General features: G+C 41.1%; 1 long non-coding RNA gene across 1 annotated transcript; it reads left to right on the top strand.

The window, feature by feature from the left end:
* Window positions 1–12: 12 nt before the first annotated feature.
* Window positions 13–24,750, top strand: LOC113975648. The gene is made up of 3 exons (XR_003536867.1): window positions 13–239; window positions 2,405–2,449; window positions 24,538–24,750. It is a non-coding gene; the product is annotated as an uncharacterized LOC113975648 (long non-coding RNA).
* Window positions 24,751–24,769: the final 19 nt, after the last annotated feature.

Genomic DNA, 24,769 nt, shown 5'->3' with positions numbered 1-24,769 from the left:
CGGTGCCGGCCCCGCTCCTGTCCCGTCCTGCCGCCTGGGCCGCGGCGATCTCCCACACAGCCTCAGCAGCGCCGAGGAGCCGCGTTCGCCCAGCACCGCCCCCGCGGCGCCGGGCACGCCGGGAGCCGTAGTCCTGAAGTGCCCGGTGAGGGCGGCTGGAGCGGGCTCTGGGGATGGCGTCACCGAGGGGCAGGCGCTGTGGGATGTGTGGCTCCGCAGCCGCCCGAGGGGAGCGGCGGGTGAGTCTCGGGGTCTGCGGCGGGTACCGCAGGCTACCCCGATGACGGGGCTCCTACGCCCGAGGGTGGCTCGCTCGCAGCCCGCGGTCGGGTAGGTCGGGAAGCCCGTGCCCGCTGCGAAGGGCGGGCGCTGGTACTTCCCGGAGCCGCCCTGAGCCGCTCACACCGCTGTGGCCACACAACGCCAGCCCGAAGTACAGCGGTCCAGCACCAGATGGTGCTTTCTGCCCTGGCAGCGGGGTCGGACTGGACGGTCACCAGAGATCCTTTCCAACGCTGAGAATCCTGGGATCCCGCGGTGTGCGCGGCCGTGTTGCCGCACGCCTGGGGCCAAAGCCCAGCCTGCCGCTGGCCTTTGGGGACTGCTTGGCAGCAGCAGTTCCAGCGCGCACACGTGTATTGATTGCGGATCCAGGGATGTGTCATAAAAATAGCTTTCTTGTGGAGCTGTGATGTCTTTGATAGGAAATAGCACATAAATCAGTCAATTGACAGATGTGCCTCACTAGTGCTGGTTAATGGTTTGGCTACAACGTAGCATGATATTCTTAAAATATCAGTTCTACTGACCAGCGTTAGGATCTCTTATCAAATATGTCAGTAATCAATATAGCATTACGTAGTGCCTCTCATTTTGCATACTTTCGACTGTAGAGGCAGATGCAGTGAATAACTGGAATCAAACTGCAGAAATTATAATTTAACCCGAGAGCACTGAAATTTTAAAAGCTGTGTACGTGAGGTTTGGGTGTTAATGCCTTGCTTATTCAGATAAAAAAAAAGAGGGGTGGGTAGAAGTTGCTGGAAGTGTCTGTGGACAAGATGGCTGACAGCCCTGCCAACAAGATGGCTGCCCCAAGGACAGCTCTCCAGAGGGACGAGGGTGCTGTGGGCTCAGACCTCTCCTGCCTCACGGGCCATTTACAACACCAGGCATTGCATCACCTCTACACCCACCTAAACCCCAAAGAAAATAGGTGCTATTTAACCTGTATTTACCCTTATACGTCACGGGTAGCAGAAGCACCAGGTTTGACCCAAAGCGTGACTGAAACAGCCTCACAGTAATAAAAAACCAAATGAGTTCTGCGGTTATCCTTTCATGCTTGAGACTTTGCAAATGCAGGAAATTAATTAGTAATGTTATGAAGTTCTTTTGTGTATTTAAAGAAAATCCTCAGGGGTTTCTCCTAAGTGTGAAAAATTTAGATGAAAAAGATTCAAAAGAATATGTGAAGATGGACTATGCAATTGACTGAATATTTAAAAAAAAAAACAAGACACCCTTTTCTCACATCTTTTCACTGTGTTGGCTATAGTAACACTAGTATTGTTTACATTTAATGATAGTTAACAAATTAATTGGTATTATTATTTATGTACTCTAATTACTAAAGCTAGTATTAAAATGTTAGGTTCTCTAATGCACTAAAAGACTTTTAGCCAGCTGTGTTTGGTTTACAAGTATTTAAAAATGTAATGCATTTAAATGGTTAAAATTATTTAAAATGTGCAACCTGACAATAGTGCTTTATGTTAATATGGCAATCTTAAAAAAACAAACAAGCAGCAACAAAAAAAGCATCTTCCCAATCTACACATCTCTCTCACTAGACTGGGTTTGTAGCTTTCTCTTGTTATTCTTTTTTCTTTCTGGTTGGCTGATAACAAAACCAAATGAAATGGGGCAACTAATGGCAGTTCCTCTAACAAAGCTGCTTAATTATGTAGAAACATTATATGAAGCCTATACAAGAAGAATAATATGCTCTGAAGTCATTAAACTATTGACAAGAGATTTCAGACAGCAAACAGATGATTACAGAGGTCTCAATACATTTATGCAGACAAGTAACCAGTCTTTCAATAGTTTCATTAAATTCATTAGTATTCAGGGTGGCAGACAATGTAGATGCATGTGCCTTTTCAGAGCTGAATTCGTTATGTTTTTGTACAGTCTTTTGTTCCAGATTTGTTTATACCTGGAATTTACATGGTTTTCTACCATATATGAAAAGGATTGATAATATACTCTGTGAAAAATTTGTAAATAGATACAGTTTCAAAAAACTAATTGTGTGCATTTACCAAGCATTGCGAAGTAATGTTTAAGATAAGATGGAGTATTAATAATTTCCAAGTAGTTGTACAGATTGTTCCCATAGGAAAAGGCTGAGTGACTGTAGGTGACACATGGACCTTCCACACAGGTCAGTCTTTGTTTTAAAGAAAAACATCTTTCACTCCATCCAGAGCAACAGACCATGAGTTCACAGAGAAAACACTCATCCCCAGAATAAATCATGATACACATAATTACTAGGGGTTTATTTTTAAAAAACTCAACTGCTACAGCCATTTTAGACCTGGTTCTTAAAGCAACCATGTTCCTTGGAAAGGTTGTCAGCCATCTTGTTGAAAAACCTGTTTTCTAGGACGAATAGGATGAGGGACTGAAAGGAAGAAATACAAAGCCTTCTTTCCAGATGGATTTAACAAGGATCTGAGAATTATTAAAATAAATGTAATACTTGAACATTAAGATTTGAAAATTTAATTTTAAAATTAAGATTGCTATTTAGTATTAAATATTGATTTTTCCCCCTCCCTGAATGTTTAATAGAAGCAAAAGCAAAGTAAGAGTTGTTGAAACCAATTTGAAACAACCTCCAAATAACAGGCAAATGTGATGCCTGGCAGAGCCCAGTGATAGGACAAAGGCAAGGCTGTTTTACTTGTCTAAAAGAGGTATGATGCAAAGACCTATAAAAGCACAGAACATGCCTACGGCTCTGCATTACTTGCATAGACATGACAAGGAGAAGATGAACCCATAATTCTCAATGAGGAAGGTTCGAAATCTGTCTAGAAATTGGGGAACAAACGTTAATATCAACAGGGAGCAAAACTGTAAGGGAACTACTACATATGCAGTATTCTTGTTCAGAAAATCTCTGTTTCACAGCCAAAAGACTTGCCAAAGTAATAGTTACATGAAATTCCTGTCTGCTGTTGTGCAGTATTCCTTCCCTCACCAGCACCTAACGAGCCTTCGTTGGTGGTGGGCAGGTGCGTTTGGGGAGTAGGATTCCTTTGTGACCTGCCAAAGATGCCTGCACTGTTGGAGAGGGTGCCCCTCCCCTGAGGACATGTCCTAGGAAGCACTTCCTAGATCCTGTTGATGTTTTTGAGGATGGATAAGAGGACCCCCCACTCCAAACTGCAGGTGCCCTGTAGCTTGTGACAGTGGCTATGTAACAGTCCCAGGTCTGTGACACTCCTGCCAGAGCCACCATTACACAGACACGGCCTCAGTCCCCCGGAACACCCAGATGAGAAGCCAAGCTGGCAGCAGAGGCAGGAAGGGACCAGGGTAGTGGGATTCAGTGAGTGGAGGGGAAGGAGGTGCAGTGTTGATGCCCTGGGCTGCAAGCAGGAGGAATTGGGAGTGTAATTAGCGTTTGATGAGTTGGGAGACAGGTTTGCCATTTCACTGCTTCAACACCATGTTTGTGTACACAGTGCAATTCTGTAAGATACATATTAGCATAGGTCCATAGACAGTATTTAAAAGTAGGATTATGCTTTTAGTCTGTAGAATCTGTTTCCATGGCAATCCCCAGGTTGTCTCCTTGAATAGGTTTAACAATACGGGATTAACCTCATCTTTATTCAGCGTAAATCTAAAGAAAGGAATAAAAAAAAAGACATTACTGTGTAGCAAGTTGCATTAAGTTTCCACTCGAGGGAGAAAACCAACAGATTATTAGTAGTTTTTAAAAAAAAATACTCCCATTCATCATCGTGGATTTTTAGGAGAGACTCGTGGGATACTGAAGCCTGTTGCTCTGTTGATGTTAAACCCAAAGGTAAAAGTTCAAGTGGTGGCTGGATTACAGAGCTGCTGTATGTACGTCCAGGTCACAAGTTCACTCCTGTCTGTAAATGTGCCAAAACCAAGCAGCGCTGGCTACACATTAGCACAGAAACAGGCGGCCCTGGGTGCCTCTTCAAACACTGCCCTGAAAAGCTACACAGAGATTGCCTTGATGGTAATAACGTGCTGTAAACAGTCATTCCTGATCCAAGGATAATTACCTGCTCAAATTCTAGTCAAAAAGTGGTATTTTAAAAGATTGCGTAGGCTTGACCCAAATTAGCAACATAAAATGACAAATACAATTAACGTTATTAGGTTGTCATTAGTTAGATTTGACATGCAGGCAGACAAGGAGAACACAGCTAGGGGAGCACAAACAGGTAATTTTGAAAATCTTTCCAAATTGAGGGAAAAAGTACCACTTGTGGTTCCGAGGGAAAACCACCGAGGTGCTCGCTTTACCCACCAGATGGAGCTTATGTGAAACAAACAGGCGGAGAAGCTGCGTAATCACCGCACAAAGAGGGTTTTGGGGAGCAGAGGGAGCACGAGGGGGAAAAAGCCAGAAGGTTCTGGCCCAGACAGGATCAAGCAGAGGGAGGGCAGGCACTGTTCAGGCTATATGCACAACAAAAAAAGGAAGAACGTATCTATAAAAAGCAAACTGATTTAGACCTTGAGAAAAACGGAGGAGGGGAAAAAAAAGACAAAAGGAGTCTTTGGTGTTAAAAATGCACCTGTTAGTTCCAGCTGGTGTGAGAAGGACTGAGATTTTGCTGCAAAATCACCAACCCTGTATGTAAGTAACCTGTTCTGCCTCCAAATGCATCAATTTGATTTTCTGAATGACAGGCTTTAAATCTCTGTATTTAGAGTTATTCTTTCCTTCCAGGATTTTTTGAGTCTGTAGGGTTTGCAAGTTCCTGTCTGCAATTAGAAACACAGAAAGCCAACAATTGTAGGTCATCATCTGCCTCTCAGTTAGGTCTTTCCTAAGAAAACACGAAATGTTGTGTTACTGTCAATAAAAGCCCTAAATCTGCCACCTCTGCTTTTGTGCACCCATCAAGAAGCAAGACAAGAAGCGCATGTGACCAGAGAAGCCCTCCCCCCACCCATCCCGTATTTTGTGGACCTGTCCCTGCACTCCTTATATATCACCAAATTCCTGATGAAGTCAGGCAATGTTACAGGAGTGCTGGAAAAACAGGAGGTCCCTGCAAACCAGAGACACCTTCCAGTTTGTGTCCGTTAAAGAAACAACAGGAGGTCAGTACACCATTTTAGGAGGATTTTTACCTTTATATTCTAAAAAGGAGAAAAACGTGCTACTTCCAAGGGCCATTTTAATGGCAACAGTATAACTTTCTTTAGCCATTTGGTGAGGCTGAGGCTGCTCGTGGTAGGCACTGGTTTGGAGGGGAGTGGATTACACCAGCACATGCCCACAGCTGTATGACTTGGTAACAGGCAAAATGCACCGTAATCCCATTGTCCCCCAGGCACATTCAGGCTTTCTCTGCCTCCAAGGAGGTAAGCAGAACTCAGCGTTTCTGTTAAGAGAACAAATGAGAAAGATACTGAAGATGGAGAGGTTGATTTGCTGGAGCTCTATGCTTAAAATTCATATGGCAGAATTTAGCTCTCTTGGGCCTCAGCTGTTCTTACCTCTTTTTTGCAGGTTTTGCTGAAGATCTTATCAGTCCTGGCTCATATTTTTCCCTAACAATCAGCCTTAATAACCTCACCGAAATGTGTCTTTCAAACCTTTGAATCGCTCTCTCTTATTTACCTTTCAGCTTTACACTTTCTACCTTACATAATCCAGACCAAGCCTGTAACACAGATCTCACACTTTTTTATCCTGTTCTCCTTGACCTGGCTAACACTCCCATATTCCTCGCTGCCGTACAATGACCTCCCCATTCCAGCGTGCAAGCCCACAGCCCCTCCTTTATTCAAGTCAAAGAGCTGCTTTTCTCAAGAGGCCTCCCCACAGAGATAATGAAAAGCAGATTAAGAGATTTAAAAAAGGAGTTGGTTCCTTTGGAATGGTCAGTGCGCTTTCCCTTTCTACAACCATCCTCTATACTGTAAATTTTCCAAATCAGTGTTTGTCTGGATGTCTGTGCCTTGACCTCAGCAGGACCTAAGCTGTTTGGGCCCCAATCCTACACATGCATATTCATGCCGTGTCCCTTTGCTATCAGAGAGGTTCACACAGAGTGGTAAAGAAACAGCGCAGTTATGTATTTGTAAAATCAAATCCTGGTGCTTGCCAGATAATATCATAAAAGTCTTGGGAAGAGCTAAAAATCAACAATTTAATCTCTGTTTTTGTGACACAGAAAGAATGGCAACTTGCAAGGCAAGTGAAGTGGCAGTTCTGTTGACAACACTTGGTTTGAACTGATCTGTAGGTATATGAGAATCTTGGGGGGAAGTACCTGGTAAAATGTGATGTGAAGCTATAGAAATACAACAAAGAGCCATCAGCACAAGTACATCTCAGTGGTGCTTTGCCAGTATCCTGTCTTTTTCTTGTGCTGCTGAATTTCAGGCATCAGAAACAGAAGACGCTTTGTCTGGGCTTTCCCATGTAATCAGCAACCTCTCTCCTGGCTGTCTTCGGCCCCTGTTCACTTCATTACTATTATAGTATCCCCTAGAGACAGACTGGGGAGGCATTCACCCCCAAACATCCTGTTACCTTCAAGCAATTAGGTATTTTCTCAGTAACACATGACATGCTTTAATCCTGGTTACACGTGTGGATAAAGGGTGGCTAGCAAGTCATACGTGTATGTAAGAAGATACAAAGTTGACATAAAAGAGCTTCACCATTGGGTTTGATCAGAATCCAGAGGAAGTAAAGTCCCCCCAAAGCAGTCATTGTCCTCTGAAAGCAACATCTAGAGGGAATTTTGTGTACAAACTGAAGGCTTAGCTGGGGATTGCAAATATCTAGCAATTCATCAGCTGGATAGAGCAAGAGGAACTTGTTGGGACTAACCTTTGCAGCAGGTCAAAGTGAGCCATCCAGTCTGCTTGTCAGTCAGGGAAACAAGCCCCACACTCATTCCAGTATGACATATATCAATCATTTTCTTTTTTAATCACTATCCCAACAGCTGAAAGAAGAAATACGCCCAACAGGTATCAACAAAAAGCTGGCTCAGCCAGCAGTGCTTTCCTGTCGTGCCAAGGGAACAACCTCCTCCCCTTTCTAAGGCCTCTCCTCCCAAGGAACAGACATCTAACTCTCCCCGAGCGGGAAGCCTCTTTCAGCGTGCCAGCTGGGAATCAGGGCCCTGGGCGCAATCCCAGCACCTGTGCCTGGTTTTCTTACAGAGTGCAGCCAGCTGCTCTTCTAGGTCTGCAAATGTCCTGTATACTCTATTTCTTTTCATTTCTGTGTGTTGCTTTGGATAAGCAATGCAAATGTGTTGCTTATATTTGGATTTTTGCAAATACATTATTTTACATTTACCTTAACCTGGTTTCTTTAAGGATCATATCAGAGCACTGACAGATGGTGCCATGCCATGTTTTTGGTAATCCTTAAACCAGGTTTGTTGAACCAGTAGTGCCCAGAACCTCTGAACAATTTTTCAGGGAATTTGAAGGTGAGAAAGATGTAACTGCAGGCCACTTTGAAAACTGGTGACATGGAGTTTGGGAGAAAGAAGTGTTTTTGATGGCTGGTGTTTGTCAGCAAACTTTTCTGGCATTGCACATGGCAGCAGAGAGTATAGTTGACCCTGAGGGTTCACAGGCATTAGATAATTGTTTTGGCTCTGACTTAGTTCACAGAATGTTAGACAAGTCATTTCTATCTGTGACACCGAACTATCAACTGCAAACTTCCTGTGTGGAAATAATTATGCATGTTTTCCGAGTTGGCATTATGTTCTTATGTATCCAACGGTTCTTATGCAGAGAGGCTAGGTTAGAGTTAAGAGAAGACTGTTGTCACTGCTAATAGCTTGACTCTGAAAAGCCTTCATATTATTCAGAAATTCTAGTATAAGTGGAGCCAGAGTAGAGTTAGAATTCTGTACTACAACAGGAAGGGGAAACGTAGAGGTTTGAAAAATAATGAAGGTGGGAGGAAAGAATAGAAAATGGTTATTATCATTGCTAATAATACCATAGCAATTCAATCAGTTTATCTGGGAGCAGGGTTTAACAAAGAACAGAAGGAAATATATTTTTATGCAAACTTGTTCCCACAGGATGTTCTAAACCCCCAAAATATAAATAAATAGGTTCAACAAGAAAATAGACAAATTCAAGGGAGCTAGGCTTCATGAAGTCTCTGATACATGCTTGTCTAGATGCAATGTCATGTTTGGAAGTTAGGAAATCCCTAAACTACTGATTTTCAGGAATGACACAAGTGGGTAGGAGCTACTTTTCCTATGCCCTGTTTCCAATTCTAAGCATCCATTACTACTTCCTTTCATGGTTTCCCATAAGGAAAGAACATGCCCGAGCCTGCTTTGAATTTTAAAAGCTGCCTCCATTCTGCACAAATAGAAGTGAGAATAAGAGACCATAAATGATTACCCATGGGCAGCTAATAAAAGCCATAGGATGGAAGTCCTAAACTGGAACCAGGGAGGTGTTTGAGGTGGAATGAAGGGTCACTATTGGTGGGTCTCGAGGCACTTGACTTGAGGTGTGCGTGGCCCACCCCATGCTGGGGGGCTGTGGCAGTTTAGTTAGTCCTAGACACTGTTTCTGCCATCCTTACAACTCCAGGTGTTGCCCTCACCAACAGAGGAACAAACAGGTTAATAGAGGTGGGGGTTTTTTTGTGTAGAAGTGTAATGAAAGCCAGGTTAGAAAGGGAAAAGATTTCAGTCTACTTGGTAACTTACACAGAACTTTGCAACACGAAACTCTACCAAGGAAGGGGACGGGCATCTTCTCTTGCTTTCTTATCACAGTGCTTCCTCTTTGAACTTTATGAAGTCCGACTTCTGCCATAATCCACCTGGCAACAAGTTACAGTCAACGTCCCTCTAGTGGGTAATTAATTACTCATGAAAGCCATGACAAAGTGAGACGTGTGTTAAAAATTTGCCTTGCAGTTGCTTTCCTTAATCTTCTTTCTTCAATTTGCTTTGTTCTTCTTTCATCTGTGATCTTTCTTACACATACATTCCATTTTTTCTTGGTACCCTCCCTAAACATCATGTCTGCTCCTTCTCGATTCTTGTGCTTTGCGAGGAGTTGGGCTGTTTGAGGGTTTTCTGTTTGACTTTGATGTAAGTGGAATTGAAAGTAAAGAAGCTGCCAAAGAATGAATTTAAAATGAAATATTCTGGAGATGAGTGATGTTTGCACAGAGGCACATGTGAAACCCCCAGTACACTGAAGGCTTAGAAATCTAGGGAAAAGAAAACCCTAAGACCTACCTTAAATGGGTTCCTGAAGTTTGTAATTTATTTTTTCTATCTGGAGTTAGTCAAAAGAAATTTACAGTTGGGTTTTCTTATCCTTAAAGTTGATTTATTTGGGTGGAAAATCTTCTGCATTCTGCTTAGTAGTTTGTTCGCTTTGCATTTGTTGTTCCATTACCAAAACTATTAAGAGCAAAATACATAAGCCAGCTGTGTTCTATCTGAAGTTAGCTCTCTAACAGCAACAGTTAACTACCAAAGAGTATTCCCAGAGCAGAGCTGACGTTAATTGAGAAGGATAGTGCTCTCAAATACATCGAGACAAGATGCTATAGAAATTGATTTAACCAGACCATGCCTTTTGTCTATGGAACTGCATTTCTCTCCTTGCAGAGCACATAGGCTGGATACAATGGCTGCTCCTCCATTCAGATTAATGGAAATACAGTAGGGATGAATCTCAAAGGTATTTCCTTTTCTATGACTACTCTGATTTTTTTTTGTCTGGTTAAGCAGAATTCAAACAACAAGAGGAAAAAGTCAATATTGTCCAAACGAAAAATGACAGATCTGGTTCAAAGAAATTTTTAGGACAGGCTTTGATAATACATTTCTCAAGTGATAGTAGGCTTTGTATTAATCATTATGTTACCTTTCTGTTTAAAACTTTTAGTTATATAAATAAACCAACATGAAAGACGTTGTGCTCCAGTCCAAGTATTTGCCAGGTTCCTGGAGGCACTGACCTTTTTCTCAGCTCACTGTGATAATGGTGTTCCTCAAAAGTCACTAATTAGAATCCCAAGAGTCTTTATTATCACAAACTCAGGTATCACAAGGAAACTGAATAAAATGAAAATAAACTGGAATTTAACTGAAGCAAAGTAAGGTCATGGATTATTTATCATGAGCAAATTCTGTTCCTACTAACACCTGTGCAATCTGTATATTTACATTATATTGTGAAACAGCCTCATACAAAAATAATTTTGCTATACAGCATATCAGGATTATCAACAGTTATTTTACTTACATGGGTAAAAAAATACTGCAGCTTTTGCTCCCTTTATAACTGAGATGTCAATATAACTAATTTCATCTCACTGTAATAAAGATGAAATGAATTCCAATCCTGCTGCTATATCAGTTACAACATATTTTTATTCAGCTGAGACATTTCATAAACCTGCTGAAGGTAAGAATTGCAGACGGCACTGAGGAAGGAGGTGGAGGCAGGGAAAAGGTACTGCAGAAGAAATTTACAGATTTTGTCTCCAGAGCTTTCCTTGCATTGATGTACAGGACAAAAAGGATTCAGTGACTACCAGCCTTCAAGACCAGCTTGTACAGCTGACAGTAGGAAAATGTTCTTTTGCATCCAAATTGAGTGCATTTGTTCTAGAATTTATTAAGAGGCTGAAAACAAAGAAACTTATAGTGCCACATCCTATTCTTTATTTAGGTTGGATGAAGGCTTCATTTGGCTTTATGGAAATGGGAACGACTGCACTGGGCTAAACCAAAGGCCTGCGAGTCCCTTTATCCAGTCTCTGGTCATACTCAGAAAGCAGTGCTTGGGGAAGGAGTAGGAGAAGCAGGGTGAGCACAGAGCGTTGCTGCCGTTTGCTTGCACTGCCTGCAGCAGCAATGCTGTATTTCATCGCTGCTGATAAACACACACGGAAGGTAGTCTAGTGGTCTGAGCGCAGAGCTGGGAGCTATGAGTCTGCTGTTTCAGCCCTGCCTCTGTCACCAAGGTTACTTGTACATTGCTGTGTCCCAGCTCGTGTGTGGTGGTGGCAAACCTGTCTTCAAGCCTCCGCACTGCAGAGGCACACACGGCCCATGCTCACGTATCCACACTTGCGTTCGTGCTGTAGTTGGCCAGGTCTGGTATTATGGAGAGGTTTGTTCCTCCCTAGTGGGCTACTTAACATCTGTGATTGTTTCCAGAAAAGCTGCACAATATCCTAGTGTACTTCTTATTGTGCCCCTTTATCTCCCCCCCATTCCTTCTGGCTCCTCTGGTTTTCGCTTGGTTATCATCACTGGCCTTTGTGGTCCTCGTGCTTTGTCTTAAGCTTGTCATCCCTCAGTTCTTACACTCACAAGCAGCAGGCTTGGTGTAAAAACTCTGCAAATGTTTTCCCTGACTGCATAGCCCGAGTCAAGGTCAATCCGTCAGGTAGCACTGATCCTTTCAAATGTCCCCACTGAAGCTGCTGATAAAAATGTTATGCTGTTAGATTTCCAGTAAAACCAGAAAGATAAAGTCACCTTAAAAATTCCCATTACAAATTTTGTTTAAAAATTATGTTTCACATTGCTTCAGGACTACCTGCAGTTCCCAGCATGGTAAGATGGCTCCTGAATGGACACTCAGAAAGTGAGTCTATCAGCTGCAGGCCCAGTTCTGGTGAGCTCACAACTTCATTGTTGCTCCTGAAACTCCACCCCCTCTCCTACACAACCATTGTCTCCACCTCCATTGGTCTACCATCCTTTCAGACACACCACGAGGAGCACTGCAAGCTGCTCACTCAGGACACTACTCAGAACATCACGATGCAGGCAGGTACATAGGGAGTTGCCAGAATTCCTGTTTCCATTTTTAACCTTGAAATGGAGAGACTTTACCAGTTTGATGCATCACTTGGCCTCTAGAGCTATTGGGCATGTCATTTCTGCAAGGTGATTCAAGCTGGCTGGACTGAAGGGCAGATTTCTCCCCAGATCCTTGCACCTCAGGTTGAGCAGAACCCTGGAGAGCTCCTCCTCCTCCTCCCTGCAGCCTCCAGCTGCTCTTCTATGCAGGGCAAGGGTGCACAGGAACTGGAGGAAGCCACATGCAAATCAGGACTGAGTGGTAACCAAATATGCTTAACCCAGGGGGATGCTGGTGGGAAGCACAGAATTAGTGAAAGGGAAGCAAGTAAATAGACTGGAACATACAGGCCCTGGAATATTGGCACGTCAGTGAAGGGCTGTGTATAGTAAATAAATAGAAATATGCATGCTTTAGCAATTTCCCCAGGGTAAAGCAAGTAGGAGTGTGTTTAAAGAGTAGTATTTGCTTTATAGTGTCCTGCGAGCACGGGTTCAATATATACATTAGGAAGTACATATAGGTTGTATATATGAATGATCAAGGAGTTTAGACAACCACCTGAGTAATTGGCAGCAAACACAAAATCCCATCAGCCTGATCCCAATGCCAAGTTCCTCACTTCTCAGTGTTCCAATTTCACAGGCAATTAAAATGGCTACTTAGCTACATCACTTGTCAAGTATTTTAAGTAGGAAAAGTGATGTTAATTGTTAGGCATTACTGCCCATGTAAAAACCACACCCCCATGTTAAGCATGCACAACAATACACCATTAACCTGTTTAATATGATAGCTTGAAAGAGTGGTATGTTTTTCTTATACAATTCTACTAAAAGTCCTTTGTTTTTACTTTGTTCATTAAAATTCTGTCTGCAATAAAGGGGATTCAATGATTTTGCAAACCAGCATCATCCCCAGAATGTTATCATTTGACAATTTCAAGGCTTTTCAGCACAGACCATTGCATATATGTCATATATCGCATTGCAGATTTCATCCAATAGTGGAAAATGTACTCTGAATGCAGTATCGTCTTATCAGTATTCTAGCACCATAAGCTTTCTCACTGCAAGCAGGCTACTGTTCATTACAATGAAACTGAAAATGGAATAACTGAAGGATTGATTTATATGACCTTCACTCAGGAATGTTCTAATTCTGACATAATCTCTCTGACTGAAATCCTAAACACTGTATAATTTTGATTGATTACCCTTAAAAGAAAGAGCCTGGATCTATAGATCAACAGAATACCTGGCATGAAAAGAAGTGGTGCAACAGCTCAGGGAGACTGCAAGAAAATGCAGATCGATCATGTGACTTTACTCCAAACATTGTCTCAGCCAGCAAATCCAGGAACGGGGCTGAAAGCAAGTGGAAAAACATTATGCGGATGTTTTCACAAATCACTCTGTCACTCGGAAATCTCTCATGATTATATACATTTTATAGCAAAGATAAGAGTATGTTAATAAGTTCAAGCATGAAACAGTCTGTTTACTAAAGGCTGCAGGAAATGTTTATTAAACCAGCTAATTTATGGCAAAACAGGGCCAGAGCTTGATATACTCCACAAAAGGCTGCTTTGCCAGGCAGCTCTGTTTTTGTGCTGCACCGACAGTAAAACCTACCCTGTGCTATTCTGTCCTAACTCCTGCTGCCAGGGGAGCCAGAAGAAGGTGTGAGGGTACATTGGACCTGCCTGCTCGCAGGTGAACACTAGAGCAGCCCTACAGCTGCTGCTTACAATTAACAGCTGGTATCTTTAAAGCAGCCAGATCTAAATCAAGTAGAATCTTACTGAATTGAAAGGTGAATCAGGCTGGTTGTCACTTGGAATTTTTTGGTGAGGTAAAGGGAGTAGTTAGAAGAAAGGGCAGATAGAAACTATTCACAACAAACTCATTGATAAACGTACATTAAAAGCCTAATGAACATAGTTTTAATACCTCGCAGGACTGAAATCAACAGGTCATTTAATTTTAAGCAGACTACCAAACAGAAATCTGCCCTCCACCTCTGTCTTTTTTCTGTTCTCAGTGTTGGGTGAAATGAATGCTTGCCTCCTTCCCTCCCACACACTCAGCTCACAGTTCCCACTTAGCCATTTCCCAGTCCTATTTTGGACAAATCTTTATCTTATCATGCTTCTCCTGCAAATCCTTCTTCTCTAGAGCACTTAACATCCTCTTCTTTCATAAAATCCACCTTTTACAAGTGGTACCTAATCAGTCTTACTTTATCCTAGTCAGAAAACTGAGGGAGTTATTTTAGAAAAAAAAAAAAATTGTTATTCAGTGAATTTTCTGTCTGGTATGAATTGTTTAATTCTAGCAGATGGTAGTCTCCTCTATGCAGGAGCATTTGTCTCTTCACTGTGTTGCACAATGTGTATTATTCTCACCTATGAATGGGCCTGTTTCTTATTACTCCCAAAGATCAAACATTACACAATTCCTCCAGTATGGAGCTACAGTCTGAGCTACAGCTACTGCAGCCACTGTAAAAGCACTACAGCCTCAGAAAGATTATTCCTTCCTTCCTGAATACGTTAGAGTGGATATACCAGGAACTAAATTTGTGCTTAGGGATAGCAGGAAGTGCCTGATTCTTTTTATGTATTTGTAGAACAAGAGGGAATAAAAAAAAGAAAAAAAAAAAAGGAAAAAAGGAGGAGATAGAGAAGAGAAAAAGATAAAAAGAAAAAAAAGAGAGACTTGGGTGGAATCATATTTAGGACATTTATTCCTTCAACTATATGGACACAGTTTTAAAGAGCAATAAAATATTTATATCAAAACCCGTGTTCTCCTAGAATGACAAAGGCTTGTAAGCAGTAGACAAAAGAGAAAAAACACAGTGAATATTATTTCTGTAATCAATTGCACCATACTGGTATATGGTGCATATCAACATGTATGAATACAATACAGACAATATTTGATTCTTTGGACTAGAAAATTTAACATAAAGCCCAATTCTGCAAACCAATCCTGGCATACTTGATTTTCAGCATGAGTTGTTTATTGAATTCTCAAACGAATGTATTTATCATTAGGAAAATCAAAACAGCAGAGGAAGTAATATTGTCTTAGATTTCCCAATGGTGAATTAATTAGCTGAGTCAATTCTGGCCTCAGCCTGGTATCTCATCCACCAGACAACACTTGCTTCCCAATGTAATGACAGATGATCATAAAAGCTTAGCAGTGTTTTGCCAGTGCTGGTAAAGCTGATAGGGATGGGAGTGAAGGGCAGCTTGGTATCTTCTTTAACCAGTGGCATAACTATTCAGTATGAGAGATTAAGAACTAGACTTTGTTAGGATGATTATCATTACCCTCAACAACAACTATAAAAAGCTCTAAGTCAAATGGTTCTGACTCACTTATTGAAGGGTACTACCATCTGTGGAGGAAATTCTGGGCTTGGGCTATCACGGGGTGGCTAATCCCACTGGAACAGGTGCACAGCAGTTTGCCAGTCCCACATCATAGCACGGCTGGGAGCCAGGGGCTCCAGCTCATAAAAGAGATGCCCATTGGAAAGGAGGTGGACAAAAGAAGGAAGGGCACTGCCTCTCTTGGCATCTCTCCTGAGTGGCTTCCACTTGCAAAGTTTTGGAAGAAGAATTTGGAACCCCTTCTCCACTCAGTGTGCATCAGCAGCAATACCCTACTTGTCCTTCCCCTGAGCAAGTTCTCCTGGGCCGCAGCAGCAACTTGGGTGAAATACTTTTGCAGACCGTATGTTCGTAAATTCAACATATTCTCTACAAACTGTTTAACATTTTAAAATATCTCTAGAATGCGTAAGTAGCAGAACAGTCTAACCTGACTAAGGTCAAAAAACATTTATTGAGTCTGTTCAGGACAGAAGGCAGAAATATTGCAAAATTGACTTTCAAGTGAATGAACAAGGAATAACAGACTCAAAACCTCAACTCTGGCAGACGCTGAACCCGTCATTTGATCTGCAGTAGCACTTGGGTGTCTGTGTAGGTCAGCTGAAGCAGAAGGAAACCTTTCTCAAAAAGATTGCTCAACTAGTCCAAACTAGTGGCTTCTGAGTAAGAGAAAAACATTTTCTTACATTATAAGTAGTATAAATAAAATAATGTAAAGTTCTTTCACTGATTCAGACACACCTATTTAAAATTACATGTCACAGAGTTAGAAAGGATGCTATCATCAGACCTGCACGAGACAGACTAAAAGACTTCTTGAAGAGATTTTTTTTCAATCTGAAATACGACATACCTTTCAATATAATATTTCTGCCCAATTAAAGTAATTCCATTGATGATGAGTCTATCACAGGCTGATTATGATTACAATTTGTTGTAAATCTATTGTATTCATTAGTTACCTGAGCTGTAAAAAATGTTAATACTAGTAATTATTAAACTTGAGAATAATGCAAAGAAAAAGATAAAGAAAAAAGAGGGAAATGAAGCTAGTCAAATGTCTGTCTCCCATCGATCGCCAATAGCTGCTAGTGTTAAATTAAGAGGTTATTTTATTGTCCTCTGCAGCCAAGCTCAGCTATACTCCACTCAATAACCAATAATTTATGTCTTTGAGTTAATAATAATCACAATAAAAGTATTCCCCACTTTCTGGCACGCTGTGTTTATTTTAGGATATTAACACAGCAATCCAAATACAACACGTAAGACTCCCTCAGGGCTTTCTGTCTCACATCCCAGACCTTCTGTTTCTTTATAAGCTTTAACAGCCACAGTTAGAAGAGATATAAATAGTCCAAAGCACAAGAGAATCTCTCTTCCCTGACAGAATCTTTATTTACAAGCTCTACAGACCTAAGCAGGTCAAACAGTCCCTTGCTGGCAGGTTAATAAGGCCCACCTGCCAAATAAACCCACCAGTGAACTCCACAGGGCCTACATAAATCCAAAACGCTTGGACAAGACAAGATTTTCTCCCCAGGAATCATACTGAGATGGGATCCTTATTGTTCAAAAGGGGTTCATCTTTCAAACTCCAGAGTGCTTGTCTACCTGGCACATACTCATGAATGTGCAGAAGGTTTGTAAAAACCATGGCTCTTACTTTCAGAAGACATCATTATTTAACATTTATATTTCAATTTTTCAATTTCAACAGGACACCTTCATGTTGAGGGCTCCCAAACTGGTGCCATACAAACATGTAAGGCTTTTAAGTCTCTGCCCTTGAGACTTTCTTTTTAAAAGGCAAGAATAGTTGGGACATAAATGAAATCTTTAAAATTATTCAAAACTTAACGTACAATTAATTCCCCAACAACACCATGAAAATGAAACAAAATAATATGATAACTGGTTATTTAAACCAACCTAGAAATTAATTCTCAGAAGCCACAGTAAATTTTTAAATGATTACTGGCCATTGCCAAAATGGAATTCTGTTCCGAGATCTGAGCTATTCAAACATGACTCTTGGGTAAATGTTTCCCACTGAATCAATTACTTCTTTATGTTCTTTCCTGAATCAGTTAGACCAAGCAACTATCCCAGTGTGGGCATATCCATAGACTTTTGAAAAGGCCCAGTCACTATGCTTATATTGCATTGTAAAAAGTATCTTCAAAGCACCCTTCAGATTTCTATTTGCTGTTCATACAGTCAGCAAAGTGGTACATTCTGAGAGCATGTCTCACAACTTATTACACTCTCAGGATGGCCCCAGGAAGATGAAGGCAGACAGTGGGTTGTAGCTGGGCAGCAGAAGCTCTCTGGCCCAAAACATTGAAGCAGAAACTTGTGATCCATTCATGAAGGGAGCTGGTTTACCTTTCACACCAGGCTGAGAACTGCAGTAGTGCCTGAGCTGATTCATGAACAGAGGTATGTCCCAGCCCCAGAGGTGGCAACAGCAATCAGAAAGGGCAATACAGGGCTGGAGAGGCAGTGTGTGTGTAGTGGTGTCCTGGTTAGAACGGCTGGGACCAATTCATCACTGGATGGGTGCAACCCAAAACTGTGTATTCTATAGCCGTCCATGCCATTTCCCAGAAACTGTTGTCAGTAGAGACCTGCAAGGTGGGAAGATGTTCCTATACCCTTTTATGGAATTCCCCGCTCTGATACCCTTTTATGGAGGAGGGACTGAGCATCCGCATGCCCTTTTATGGAATTCCCTACTCTGAGGGAGGGACTGAGCACTCCCGCCTGAACTGGAGAGTATATAACTGGGAGTTTCAGAACCTTGCCACCTCTCGTGGGATCCAGAGGACGACTGAGACCACCACCCTCGACTGGACTGCAATCACCACTTCTGACCAGACTGCAGCAGCTCTCCCACCAGCAGGTTTATCCCCTCTCCCTTTGCTTTGGACTCGGGGGTGGGCCAAGGTACACCACTCTTGTTCATACCCCAGGGTGCTGGGTTTTGTGGGTTAAAACCAATTGTCTGTCTGTATAATTGTACTTATTGCATTATTTTAATAAATTGTTATTCTGACTTATAAATCTCTCTTTTGAATTGAGTTCATTTTCCCTTGCTGGTTAACTTTTAAACCAGCACAAGTGGCAGGGATCACAGGTCCCATTTTAATGAGCCAGTGGAAGTCTGATAAAGTTCTTTAACGTATTGTGAAGGACACATCCATACCAGGCCTACAGGCTGCCTGCCTGTAAAAATCCTTGGGGACAGGCAAATCAGGGAGCACATAAAAAGGCTTGCAGTGATTCCTTCCTGCAGGTCTACAGTGGGCTAGACCAGACTCCCCTCAGGCACGGGGATTACAGTTTTACAAGCGTAGATGAAGTAAGGAACACATGTAGAATGTGCATTTAAGATGGAATGCTGTGGCAAATCACTTAGTTGCACTTTGAAGGCCTCTGTGTTGGATCACCAGAGAGAATGCTCAGTTTTGAGATCCTGGTATTGCAGCTCCCAGTGAGCTGCAAGCTATCAGTGGTGTACTTTTAGTAAGAAACAAAAGTGCCTCTTCTGGGCTCTATAAAGTACTTCTGGGACAAGACAAAATTTGGGGATTTGAATCAGTTAGACTCCTGAATTCTGAGAGCCATTTAAGTGCCTATCACCTCCTTTGGACCGGTGCAAACAGTTTATTCCTGCTTTGAAGAAGCAGTTCAGACCCAGAAGATGCACATAACATCAGCCCTTCAGCAAACACCACGTGCCCAGTTGCTGTAGCAGTTGCAAAAGGAGGAGTGTTTAACACAGGGTGGCTCATGCCCAAGGCAGTGATGCTATTATTAGCACAGTGGTACTACAGCCATGCCCAGCTTCAGCGTGAGACAACGCAGGGTGGGTGAATCTTCATGTAGGCTGTGTTCTACACGCTGGCCAGGCCCAACACCTCTTCTCTGCTGAGTACATTCTTCATCTGAATTACAGCTTAGTTCAGCTGCTGTAAATGCAGCTGAGGCAGCCTGATGTTCTCCTGCTGTATGTAAACTGGACGCAGATTTGGCACTGGAGCCGGAACTGCCACGGTGGGATCAGTGCTGTGTGTAGGGTTGAGCTGCTGACAGTGTGAGTCCTGCAGGCAGCCCAGCAGCCCTTCTGCTCCCTGCCAGGGCTAGTGCACCAGGCAGGAGTGTCTCACACAGCCCTGCGCTGCCTGGCAGAGCGCACGCTCTGCTTCATTAACAATAACTGAAGAGAGCAAATAGAGCTTACAGGAGTGAGCATGTCGAGCTCGAGAAGAGTGTAAGAACACTGTAAAATGTGCAAGAAACACATCCTACTCCTTTCAGTTTTCACTGCAGAAACAGCACAGGTGATAATTTAGCGGTTCAGCCTGCATTTACAAGCCTGCTCATCTTATGCCTCAAATCCAGTTGTTTCAGCCCTCATTTGTCAACTACATTTGCACGTACTCAACACCAATGTAAAACAAGTGCTAGGCATCTTATATAAAGTCTCCAAACAGTTCTCAAAATTAGTGGATGTTTCTGAAAATGCCTGTCAGTGAGCATTTTTCTCAAGGCATATATACTGAGTAAATGGGATATGATCAGAGCTACAATTTCTCAGTACAGGAAATTGCCAGCCACCAATATAATTAGAAACAGTTCATATGATCAAATTAATCATTCAAAAAAGAGCAATTACGGTTAACAGAATAATGGCATGCCTTAAAAAAGAATGAAATTAACCTTTAGGACTGACATAGTTACCCTCACCATTCTGTACTGAGGCAGCAAAGATTAATATATGAGCAAAATAAAACACTGCATTAGCATCTGCTGGAAACAGTAGTAGCATTATCTATCTGGCCTATTCAACCCTTAACAAACTTTATTCTTTGGCCCTGGCATAGAGTTGAAATATCAATAGTCACTTCTCTGCCAAAATGAAGAAAAAACACTCTTCAAGACTTCCATTGCTATATAATTTACCAAATTGTGATTATCACTGACCAATAATTACATGAAGGTTAAACATAAGTCAGCCATTTGAAATGCAGAACAATTTAGCATTCAAACTTACGTTATGGCTCCTCAAAAGCTAAGAGTTACAGAGTTAAGCTTTAGCCCTAACAAGCTAAGATCTAGAAATACATACCAAACATAAGTCAAAAAACTATAGTTTTGTTCTGGAGTCCTAAACATTAATTCTGATTATTAAAGTATTTTGGTATATATACTTAATGATATTAAATTTATCTTTATAAACAGTAACATACTATGCTATCAAGAGATAGAAGAGTTAATGTGTTTTGAATGCTCAAGCTGTGTGTTTCTACATAGATTAGATTTATTTTATTCTGAATGTCAGCAATGTTTAAATTAAGTCATCGTGATGTTGAAGATAATTAGAGACATATAACTTCTATAGCTAAATTTATTAGTGCACTGAAGTTACTTATACCAGGCTGAAGCACGTTAGCTGCCTAGAACTGATATACAGCTGTTTTTTATCATCCAAACACTGGAAAACAGCAGGGACATGCTCCTCAGTTTTCCTTTCTCCTGGCCTCTGCCTTGCCCTGAAGATGTATCCCACTCCCTCATGTCTTCAACTTTCCTCTTCCTTTTGCTTCCTCAATTACACTTCCCTTCCTCCTGCTCAGTACAAATGGTGCAAACACACAATAGATATTTGCAAGAAAAGTGACATTTACTCCATTCTTTTCCTATCTGAAAACATATCTGGTAAACAGACTGGTGTATAACTCGTAGTCTGAAGAAGATTCACATTTAACTGTGTATTTTCATCAGGATATCATATCTTACTCTGATCAGTATTTAAGCTATAAGCTGGAGCTGCCCGTAAGAGGCCTCTCATTAGGAGAGAGACTAATTCTGTTTGAAATTCTCTAAGTAGATTATTTTCTTTTTCCCAAAGAATCAACTTACAATCAAAAAATACCATTACTCCATTTTTATATGAGATTACAAAAAACATACAAAAAGTCTGAAAAGCCCGTACCTTCTCATTTTCAAGTGAATTTAAAAGTAAAAGTGATTCTAATGCACAATGCCAAATTTTTTGAGTAACCATTTTCAATGAATTTTCCTTCAAATTAATTAGCAGATGTGTAAGTTCTCAAGAACACGTTAACTACTATAATTTGAGGATGAATATGCTACACTTGATATAAAATATTTTGAAACGCTGATTTAAGTTTACGCTTCATTCTTTCTTAATTCTACAGCAGCAGCTTGCTGTCTCCATATTAAACAGCACGCAATATGGTGCACGGCCAAGGACATAAATGCATACATGCTGATAAAGATTTTTCTTAACAGGGGTGAGGACTCACAGACTGACATGCTGAAGGATCAGTGGCTCTGTCCTAGCTATACCTAACATAGATAAGGATAGGTTCAGACAGGTTGAAAACAACGACTACTCTCTGTTAATCCGAAGGGAAAACACGGACTGCTGGCCAAAGTCAGCGCTCAGGTAATGGGCTGCCAGCTGACAGGATGAAATGGAGAGTAATGGTGACAGTAGGGACAACACTGAGCAATCCTATGCATCAACAAAACAATCCTATGCTGCGACAAAAGCAATCCTATGCTGCGACAAAACAGGACAATGGGCAGCAGCAACTTTTCCAGTGTATTGGTTTGAAGTAGAACTACAGTGTCTTCAGCGTTCACCCCAATAGGTGGAAAAGTTTGTGAAACAAGAAAAACTTACATTTGTTGATTCTATATGGCCTAGTACAGTCCTTATCCCATTAAACACCTGCAGTACACTGTGGACATGCTGTGCTCCTGGTACTAAGTTGGAAATATCTGATTAACACATGCACTGCACTCACATAAATTCATTTTAACTCTACTTCGAGTTATCTTAACATTGCCACCAAGATAATCTGCATTCAGGAAAATACTTAACAGATTATTATACAAAATTCTGAAACAAAAATGTAAAGGGATACAAGAAAGGAATTCAGAAAGCAATCAATCCTCAGCATCCATATAGGAGAGAAATGTAAACACAAAGCTCCTGCAACAAAGATCTTCAGCGAGATTAAATGTGCTCAGGAACTGCACCGTCATTGCTATTGGCCTTTGCCAGGAGAAAGGCAAAGCTTTAGCACAGGAACTGCTGGTCCCTATTGCTTCTAATGGCCACAAGTACCCCAAAATGTGCCCCAGCCCGTAGTTAACAGGGCTGACCAAACTCTCAGAGTAGGGAGCTCTGCACTGTTGCACAGAGTAGTTCCATACACATCCTACTTGATCCTGAGCTCTGCCTAACACAGTGGAACTACAGCAACTGCAATGTAGGGCCTTGGCTTTTCCAGCACTGACTGTCCCTGTGGTGGTAACAAAATTCTTCCTTCAGTTTTAGAATTTCAGCATATCCCAGCATATGCCTAAAGCCAGAGGCACTAACTACAGTTATTGCTGAATAAGTGATCTTGAAAAAGTGTTTAAATTGCAAATTATCTTTCAGCCTAGTAACTAATTGATAATCTCAAAAATATTTAAATATTTCTAGGGCAATATGCAACTGCCACATTTATTTTAAATCCTTTGAGTTGAACAGAGAGACATTGATTGTGTTTAACACAATATATCCATATAAGTTCAAAGTAAGGAGCAATAAAATTTTAGATATAAGATAAAATAGGAGTCATTAATAAATGAATACTTTTATCTGCTCTAGTTATACATCCTTGATATTTCTTGGATAGGTCATTGAAACCAAAACTATTAAAAAATATTGGCTAATTCAAAAATCACAAGAAAATATAATGAAAGAGAATAAAATCTCCAAGAGGTTCAGCCTGCAAATTTGCAACTACTAGAAACCAATTGGAGAATGTTTCCTTCAAGTCTTTCAAATATAAGCTGGTAGTATTCCAGTTAAAGGTGTTAACTCCCAGCGTAAGCTTTCCTGGAAATTTGCAGGGTGGGTCTTTAGGGAGGTAACAACATGGTTACAAATCTTAGTCGCATAGACAAGGCCAGTGATCTATAGGAGCTGTAAGGGCTAAGGAAGATTTGTTGTCACCTTGACCATGATAACAAAATCCTTCCACTTATACCTTAAAGGACTGACACAAAAGGCAGACATAGGAACTGGAGTTATCTGGAGGACATTATGGATTAGTAATAAGTACAAAATAAAAAGCCATTTCTCTTTTATAAGTCTTACATAAAAATGAACTTATATCATTGGGCCTGAACACAGAGTCTATTCCCAAGAGTATGCAGATAAAGCATTTATATTATGCCAGTTATTGAAAACTAACCTCATTTCTTATGAAAGTTTGGGCTTTTTTGGGGGGGGAGCAGCAAACACTCCTGCAAACGCCATGTTTTGTACTTTTAATATGTTAGCATTATGGTTTAACTGTGGAAGAAAAGCATGACTGTATATTCCCTTATGTAAACAACACGATTCACATATTTGTACTTCTGTTTATTTGTATTGATACTAATGTCTCTATTTTTAATTAGAAAGCATCTTTAATTTTTCTGTAAATGCATTTAACTGAACTTTAGAGAGGAAGATAGAATTGTCATGACTCGTAGTCAAATTAGCTATTGTAAAGTGGAATGGCACTTTATCTTTCCCTTTAATGGTATAAACCTTGTTTGTCTTACACCCTAAAGATGGTGTTGGTGTGTTTTTTTTTTTCACAGAAAGGCTCTAAAACAAGTTAAGGTACCTTATCAGTACAGACTTCAGCCACCTTGAGATTAAAGTTTTAATCAGCTGATGATTAAGATTTCCATTACTAAGTAATTAGCACTAAATTCACACTGTTGAACTGTTAACTAAGGAAGGTGCACCATTAAATACACATCAACAAACTCTAACATATGAAAGTAAATTAAGGTCTAAAAAAGAAAAAAATAGTCAGAGCCTTTCTGTAACAGATGGTCTAATTTCCCCATTACCCATGAAGTATGATGCCGGTGTGTTCCCCTCCTCAATTATCATCTGTTTACCTTTACAGGAGTTGCTACAGGCCCTTAGCTACCAGGTTACTACAGTATCCATAGCACCGAAGAACTCTGTCCTCTGACTTGTACAGAAAACACAGGTACCCAGTGCTCCATAACCTCTTCATTAAACCATCGAAAGCTTGAAAAAGTTGGCCATTACCTGCTTTACATTTCACGGGAATATCTGTTCCTATCATAACATGACAGCTATTTAATGATTTGACAAAAAAAAAATTAAATAAA

This window comes from Neopelma chrysocephalum, unplaced genomic scaffold (assembly GCF_003984885.1).
Source record: "Neopelma chrysocephalum unplaced genomic scaffold, ASM398488v2 Primary Assembly neopelma1_142, whole genome shotgun sequence".
Taxonomy (NCBI): domain Eukaryota; kingdom Metazoa; phylum Chordata; class Aves; order Passeriformes; family Pipridae; genus Neopelma; species Neopelma chrysocephalum.
This window is presented reverse-complemented; position numbering and strand designations above follow the sequence as displayed.